This window comes from Mauremys mutica, chromosome 1 (genome assembly GCF_020497125.1).
Source record: "Mauremys mutica isolate MM-2020 ecotype Southern chromosome 1, ASM2049712v1, whole genome shotgun sequence".
Lineage (NCBI taxonomy): Eukaryota > Metazoa > Chordata > Testudines > Geoemydidae > Mauremys > Mauremys mutica.
In genome coordinates, this window is record NC_059072.1 from 58,056,966 (window position 1) to 58,066,123 (window position 9,158).

Here is a 9,158-nt window from a genome sequence, read left to right on the forward strand (position 1 = left end):
ACCCATCCTGTAAGTATGGCCCATATGCTTTGTTCCTATATGTATACATTTACATGTATCTGTATTAAAAGATAATATTATTTGCGTGCCTCCAGTTTGCCAAGTGATCCAGATGGCTCTGAATCAGAGATCTGTCCTTTTCATTATTTACCACGCCTCCAATTTTTGTGTCAGCTGCAAACTATATCAGTGAACATTTGTTCCAGGTCACTGATGAAAATGTAAAATAGCATCGGGCCAAGCACCAATCCCTGCAGGACTCCACTGGAAACACTCTGGCTCGATGGCAATTCCCTTTTTACAATTACATTTTGAGACCTATCAGCCAGTTTTTAATCGACTTAATGTGTGCCATGTTTATTTTGTGTCATTCTAGTTTTTTAATCAAAATGTTAATGTAATACCAAGTCAAATGGCTTACAGAAGTCTTAAGTATATTATGTTCACACTATTACCTTTATTAACCAAACTTGTAATCACATCAAAATAAGATATCAAGTTAGTTTGACAGGATCTATTTTCCACAAACCCATGGTGATTTCTATTAATTTACATTACCCTCCTTTACTTTATTAAATTTTATTCGGTCTCTGTGTGATTCCAATCCTCACAGGTTGCACAGCATAAGAATTTGCTTCAGATGTAGGGACAAAATCATATCCAGCATTGTGGGCCTTGCAGAATTGGGCCTTAATAGTCTAGGAAAGATACAAGATTCTTAGTTATGTGTGCCCAACAGATTACCTCATTGTAACAATGTTTATTATTATATTATTTGTTGAGCGCCAACAGTTAAGTGTGTGATGCTTTGCGAGGTGTAAAAAAAAGACAGTTCCTGCTGCAAGGGGCTTACGGATTAAAAATACACCTGGAGTAATTGCACACACAAGACACCGAGAATTGTGCTAATTTGGGGAATGTTTTGATTCGTTTAAAATGGAGTGGTGACAGCAATTACTGGTTTGGGTTAATATTTATAGGTCTTGTGGGAGAAGCAAGGTTTAGTCCATACCTGTGCTACAGGTACCCGGCTAGTTATACTGTCATCTGAACTGTTCACAATAAACATAAAGTCGGGCTATTCAACAGCTTTTTTTTTTCACAACACATGCATTTTTGTCCATCTACACTTACCGTGTTTGCTGTGTTTTAGGGTGACCAGATGTCCCTATATTTTGGGCTTTTTCTTATATAGGCTCATATTACCCCCCATCCCGATTTTTCACATTTGCTGTCTGGTCACCCTAGCTGTGTTTGAATCAGTTAATTTTGGGTAGCTTTTTCCATACTGCCTCGGTAGGAGTGAAAGAGCTCAGAGGACATGCATGCAGAGTGGTACCAACAGCACACATAGGGCAATGCACTCTGATGTAGCAAAGAGAGCTGGGAGTTAGGCCTCACTATCCTAATTATAGAGACATGGTTGGGTCCTGACCCATGCAAAATGACTGTTACAACCATGGGCAATGGATATAATAGGCCAGGGGAGGCTAAGCCTCCCCAAACAGCTTCTGACCCAGTGCCTTTGAGAGCACAGATGCCTGGGCCAGGGCCCCTCCTGTACTCCATCCCAAAGCCCCGCTCCTGCTCTTCCCCTGTGGCCCCACCCAAGCTGCGTCTCTTCCTGCCCATGCTACTTCTCTTCCCCCACCCCGGTCTGTCCTTGCTCCGCCCCTTCCCCCAAGCCCTCCCAACCTGCTGCTCACCAAGTTGCACCTCTCCTCCACCCGCCCACTCACACTCCCAAGGCCCCCCACTCGCTCCTCTCCTCCGCCATGGAGGGGAGGAGCAATGGCAGGTCGGGGGCTGAGTGTGGGCTAGGGCCAAGTGGGGGTGGAACATAGGCGGGCTCTGGGATGGAGTGGGGGTGGAGCAGGAGCGGAGCCACAGGCCAAGCACCAGGGGAGCTTCCAGTGCTCATGCCAGCCTCCCCAAATGCCGGAGCCACGTGTTGCCCATGGTTACAACCTGGTTAGACTAAGACGACTATGTGCCAGCCTTGGCTGCTGGCAAGGGCAATGATACATCATAAGTAGCCATGATTACTAATAGAGTATTAACTTGTGATGTGTGGATACCAGCAGTTGTAACTGATCCCACTGTAGGGTGTTGCTGTGAGTAACACTGGGATTTCTCAGCTTGGAAAAGAGATTATTAAGGGGAGACATGATAGAGGTCTATAAAAGGACTGGTGTGAAGAAAATAAATAAGGAAGTGTTATTTACTCTTTGTAACACAAGAACTAGGGGGCACCAAATGAAATTAATAAGCAGCAGGTTTAAACAAACTAAAATAAATATTTCTTAACACAATGCACAGTCAACCTATGGAACTCTTTGCCAGAGTATGTTGTGAAGGCTAAGACTAAATTCATGGAGGATAGGTCTATTATTGGCTGTTAGCCATGATGGGCATGATGGTGTTCCTAGCCTTTGTTTGACAGAACTGAGAATGGGTGACAGGGGATGCATCATTTGATGATTACCTGTTCTGTTCATTCTCTCTGAAGCACCTTGCGTTGGCCACTGTTGGAAGATTGGATACTGGTCTAGATGGACCTTTGGTCTGATCTAGTATGGCTGTTCCTATGAGTGTTGTGGTATCCACACATTTGGTAGTGTGTTTTGTGTACCTCATGCTTATGGTAAGGTGGCCCAAATGCTTTCCAGGCTTTAGCCTTCCCTGAGTTCCCATAAACACTCACACACTTTGAATAACATAGGATTCCTTGGCTAGCTGCCAAAACTAAAAGGTACAACTGCCCTAGGTACAATGACTGTAAGATACAATAAAAGATAAACCAGCAGTTCCTAATCCAGCCCCTAAGAGCAGTCCAGTACAGGAGTATAAGGGTAACGGTGTCTTGTAACTCCTGCACACTGCCCTTCTGCCGGAAGATCACTGGCCTGTATTCTCCTGCTGTGGTTACTGCTGGTCCACTGCTAGCAAAGGGACATAATTGCTTGGATCTCACCCCCAGTTCCCAGGCTTCCTGCTGCCCTGCCTTCCCTCTGCAGCTAACTCCCAGGCTGATAGCTCCAGCCTGCTACTCCTGCTTCCCTGTATCCTTCCGTGTATCCCTCTGATCTCAGCATATATATTACTTCCTTTTCCTGTATGTTGGGGGGTTATGGAACCTTTCTACATGTTGAACTGGCTCAGAGTGATCTCCACTGGCTTGAAGGTACTCGGTAATGAGCAGCAAGTGGATTATGTTAATGGCCCAAGAGGGACTTAAATAAAGTGAGTATGGGTGCTTGTTGCACTGGGATAGGAAGGTATTCCTGTTATAGGAGACAGCATGGAAGAAGGGTGATAGGTGAAATTAGTTTCACTGGCAGGGTGAAGGGGAAATAGTGAGAAACAAGAGTAAAACCATAAGCGGGGGTGTAGTTGTGCATAGTCTTAAAAGTGAAGGAAATAATCTTAATTTAGAGCCTGACCCAAAGCTCATAGAGATCAATGGACTGTTGTGTCCTCAATGGGCTATGTCTCAGCCCTTATTACAGATGATAAGAGGAAACTATTGTGTGTATGAGTGTGTGGGAGGCAGCGGGCAATTAAAAGGTCCATGCAGTAGGTGAGGAAGATGATGTTCAGTGCTGCATTCTGAATAGGCTGCACTTTAGGAAAGAGGGAGGCCAGAAATAAGGAAGCTGCGGTAGTCAGGATGGGAGATAATATGAAGAAAAAGCTGCTGCATGTTTGGCTGCCCAGCCTCCTAGGTGAAGCTTTACAACCTGCAGGGCACATTATACAGTTATTTATTCTTCCTATATTATTGTGAGTCTTGCCATTTTAGATCATTATAATGCTCTTGTGATGCAATGCTGGGATAAATTTGTGGCAGTGTTGCCAACTCCCACAAATTTGTGATAAGTAGTGCTATTGTGGCCTCTGATGAAACTAAGCTCCCAATAACTGAGAAACTCAAGCCCTCACAGATTTTCACTCCAGCCCAGGGGAGAACCCCTCCTCTGATTGGCTGCTTTCCCCACCTCCTGGGGAAGAGCAGCCAATCAGAACTGCAGCAGGAGGCAGACACAGCTCTCCCCACACCACTCAGGATCCCAGGTGAGCTTTTGGGTAGGGGAGGATCAGGAAAAGGAGCAGACAGAACCATTTTTACATGATGAGAGTCTGGAGGGGATGTGACGAAAGATTTTGCCTCAGTTATCTGAATTGCCTTAAATTGAAGGTTTGCAGAAAAACCTCAGGAAGGACAAATTATAACGTGCTTAATTGGACATAAAAGGAGTGGTGGTGGTGTCAGGACCCTTTGGGATTCTTAGACAGTGATTAGTTTTAAGAATAGGGCTTTGATTAAATAGAAATTAATAGTAATTTAAATTAGAAAATCCAGTAATGGCAGCTATAAGGTGATGTAGTGGAAGAGTCCATTTGTAAGAAATATAGGGGTCCATTACCTATGATGTAATAATTTCACTTCCTGTGATGAAATGGTAAACTCCACTTCCTGTAGGAATGACTCAGCAAAATCCCATAGGGATACATTGTAGCCCATAGAAATACATACCGCTTCCAAATAGGAAGTAGCTAGGGGTCATCCACAGGTCATCTGAAAAAAAACATAGGAATATATTGTGGCCCTTCGGAATACATAGGGACTTCCGGTGAGGAGGAGAGCTATTAGTCACATGTAGGTATATGTGACTGGGCAGAGACAGCAGAAAGCTCAAAGCTGATTGGCTGAGCCTGGGTGACCAGCCAGTATATAAAGGCAACAGCTGACAGTCTAAACACTGTAGAGAGATCAGGACCTTGAAGAGAGAAGGAGCTGAAAGACAGCTGTCTAGGAAGAGGGTTCTTAGGCAGTTTTGGGTGGAGTCTTGTTAGGCTTTCGGAGGGAGTTGCCTGGGGGTTCTGAACAGCTGCCGCGCACAAGAGGCATCGAGATGCAGCAAGCAAGACTAACTAGGTTTTGTGTGGAGTCCTATTAGGGTTTGGGAGGGACTTGCATTGGGGTTCCAGAAAATCTCTGCCATTAAGAAGCAGAGCAGCAGCTACCGAAAGATTCTAAGGTTGCCTGGACAATGGCTGCTTGTGCTACCCAGCCAGCAGAGGGCTACTGCAGCAGCTGCCCCAGCAGTCAAGCAGGCTACCACCTCTCCTACCTGAGGAGGTGTTTTACCTCCGGAGCAGGTACTAAAGCAGCCCGTGGTTTATCATCAATGCACAATGCTCCCTACGTTTGTGACAGAGCAGAAGGACCTTTTTAGACAGTCTCAGAGGGATTTTAAGGAAATCTTTGTAAGTTAAATATTCCTTTTTACCCTTTTACTCCTAGAATATATGGGTTTTGTTTGTAAATAAATCTGGGTGTCTGTGGTGTGAGTGAGATCTTCCCCTACCCATCTAGGAGCTGCCTGGCCAGCACTTACTGTATGTTTAGTGCTAAGTATTGCTTAGTCATCTAGTGATTCTTGTTATAGAGAGACATGTTAGAGAGAGTTAAGTACATTGTTATATGTTATACAGTATTGAGTTTGTTTTGAGTCTGTAGCTTTCATTTACCGTGCTGCTTCATTCTTTTATTACTGTATTGTTTTCATTATTTGTAGCCATGCCGCTTAGATATGATAAGGCTATCTCTATTCTTTTATGGCAACTGCTCATTTCTAAATAAATATTTATTTCTGTTTTCAAAGCATTACTGCTTGTGTGGCTATTCTTGATCAGAGGGCTGTATCTGTGTCCTTTCAAGAAAAGAGCAAGCTAGCTGCGGTTTTCTCTGGCAATTCCTTTTGGGCAGCCCACAACCTTGGTTACCAGTTTAGATAGTTATAAAGGAAAAGCTTTTAAATTAAAAGCAGTGGTTTTTAGGCAGCATCATTGGTATAATGTAATTGAATACAAATCGGAGCCGAAAAAGCTCAGTTTCTCAAGATGGTTATGGACTCTCCTCCTCTCCTGTGAAAAATGGCATATTCTGCTCCACCTTCAATGCACTCCACCCATGCAACAACAGGCCAGGGAAAGGGGAGAGGAGGTGAAGAATCCATGGAGTGCCCCCTACCCCTTCTGCATTCCTGGGAAGGGGTAGAGCCAGGGAGTAAAAGACTCCTGGAATTGTTCTCTCCCTCCCCAGGACCAGAAAGGAGGAGACAAGGGCCCCACTGCAGCTGCCTCCAGTCTAGGGGAGAGGTGAAGAGCTCCTGGAGGAGCAGAGGTGCACTGAGGGGCAAGGGGCAGATGTGAGGGGTTGGGACAGAATTAATTTGGGAGCTGGTATGGTACATAATGAATTAATGGGCTGGGGAATGGGCAGATGTGGGATGGGGGGCACAGAATTTATATAACAGAATTTTGGGGGTTTGGGAGAAGCTGGAAACTCAGCACCATCAGGCAATATTTTCTATAACTCTGTGTATTGTGAACCCTGTTGTGGCTTCCAGTGAAAAGAATCAACATATTACTCTAAAATCTCAAGATTTGGGGCTAATCTCGCATGTTTTTTGTTTTGTTTTGTTTCAGAAGTTTAGGGTTAGTAATAGTGGGACTTGACTGAAGCTGGCGAGTGCCCTGAACCAAGATGGCCACTATTCCCATAAAATCCTTTGTAGAGGAGGTGAGACTGCCACTAGTAAAGATGGGTACTGTTTCCCATTGTTTCCAAAGGGACTGAATCGAGACCACCCTCAGATAAGATGGTGACTAGCTTGACCACCTCTCTCTTATTTTAAGGGACTATACCTTATTTCATGGATTTGTCCCTCCGGGTGACCACTCATCCCTTATTTTAAAATTTATTGAAATATAATAAAACTGATAAGAATCGTTTTAAACATTAAATTGAAGCTTATACTAATTGTATTATATAATTGAGAGGAAAAATACATGATGTACTAAGGGAAATGGTGTTTCCTTAAAATGTCCTTTAAAATAAAGCATTGTCCCTTATTTTTCATGTGGTTTTCTCTTATTCCCATCCAACAAAGGTGGTGACCCCTCTGACCTCTGTGTGGGAACAGTAAGGAGACAAGATGGGATATGTGGAGCTGTAGAGAATAGGACTGGAGTCAGGTGGAACAGAGAAGCATGGGATAGGAGCAAGTAAGGAGACTGGGACAAAGGAAATGTGGAGGGAAACAATATGGGAGAGTGTGGAGGGGAGAGTTGGACAAAAAATTCTAGTTTGGAAATTGTTCAATGAAAAACAGGGACAAATTTTTCAACAAGCTCTAATGGACCAGCACAGAAGTAGATAGTCTGGGGGCAAAGGAATGTCTGAATTGCCTACAACAGGTATTCGAAGATTATCAGCCAGGCCCCTGAAAATCATGAGGTTGGCTTAAAACATCACAAGGTGTTTTTATTTAAAAAATAAAATAAAATTTGGGTTCTTTTTATTTGCCTTCTAGTTTGAGCCTTTAAGATGCATTCATATCACATTTTCAAACTTTTCTGTGCAACCATGAGGGCTAGAAACTTAATGGAAGCTGAGATTCACACCTAATAATTTGTCCCCAGAAGCATGGTTTCCTGTAAAACTTTAGATGATATCAGACTTGAGATAAAATTGCACAAGTTGGCTACACTGGAGTATGGAGGTGAGGCAGGGAAATGGAAAGACACAGAAAAAGAGATAATGGAAACACGGGAATATTAAACAGATAAGAAGAGGGGACTGGGAAATGTGACTGTAAAGAGGGTAGAGAAATGGAGAAACACTATCAGGCAGGACAGGATGGGAGACTGGGAAGGGGCTGGGGCGGCAGCTTTGTATATTTTTTGGTGTTTCCCAGAATGGGTCCAGCCCGCCTAAGGCTCTGGGAAGGAATTTGGGTGTGGGAGAGGTTCTGGGACAGAGTTTGAGTGCAGGCTCTGGGCTGGGACGGGGCTGGGGTGCAGGAGGGTGTGTGCTCTGGGAGGGAGTTTGGGTGCGGACTCTGGGCTGGGACGGGGCTGGGGTGCAGGAGGGTGTGTGCTCTGGGAGGGAGTTTGGGTGCGGACTCTGGGCTGGGACAGGGAGTTAGGGTATGGGGCTGGGCCGGGGATGAGGAGTTTGGGGTGCAGCAGGCAGGCTGCCCTGGGACTGGGGGGCCAGAGATGAGGACTCCCCCACCCCAGCCCTCTCCCTCCTGGCAGCAGTGAGCTCCAGGGGAGGAAGGGTGCTGGCGTGACACTCACCCAAGCTCCCCAGACTGCTGCTCAGGAGGTCCAGCCAGGATAAGCCTCGCCCCCCATCCCAGAGTCAACTCAGAGTCGCCTGCCAGGGGAGAGGGGCTGCCATGTACCTCCTCCCCTCGTTCCTCTGCAGGTGCAGCAGCTGCCTTAGCTTGCTTCTGGCGCCATTCCCTTGTAGCTGGCAGTGGCTGGTGAGGGAGCGCAGCGCGGAGCTGCTTGGGGCAGCCGCCCACTGCCCAGGGCAGTCAGGGATGCTCTGGGGAAGGCGCATGGGGCCAAGGGAGAGACCCATCCCCGAACATTGGTGGAGCCAGGCACCATGGGCCCATACAGCTCACTGCCCCTGGGAAGGGGACATGGGGATAGGGGAGGGCTGAAAAACATAGGAAAGGGGCAGGATAATGCTAAAGGATGGAGAAGGACAAAATAACAGCCTTTCCCACCTCAGAGGTTAGGATAGTTTAAACTTTAGGCTCTGAGCAGTTGAGAGTGAGGGGATGGGGAAGCCCTTTTGTCTGTGCATTTAAATGTGAATCATCAACCTGAATTTATCACACTCAAATTGGGGTGGAGCTTCCCCAAAAAGGTCAACAAAAATTAGGAGACTGACCAAAACTGACAAATTTTTTTTAATGTGATTTCAGGGATCTGAATCACGATTTTTGGACTCTTGAGGCTAGCAGTATTGCACTGTGTCTTTTAGGAAGATACAGAAAAATATGCTTCAGAATACTAGGTAGTGCTTCCTAGAATGACAGTTGTGGAGTTGAGTGATGTTGACCACCAACCAATGTATCCATCAGCCAGTGAACAGAGGGACCATTCATGAATGATTCTTCCCCCCCCCCCCCCTCAATTTTTGTACTTATTTAAGCAATGAACAATTAATCTATTTTTGCTGTTGGCATTTCTAATAGTCCTGAATGTCTTTAACTTCAAAATAATTTACATGTATTGGCAATGAACACTTCCAGGTTCAGCTTTGGCTTGTGTCTACATTTTAAACAAAA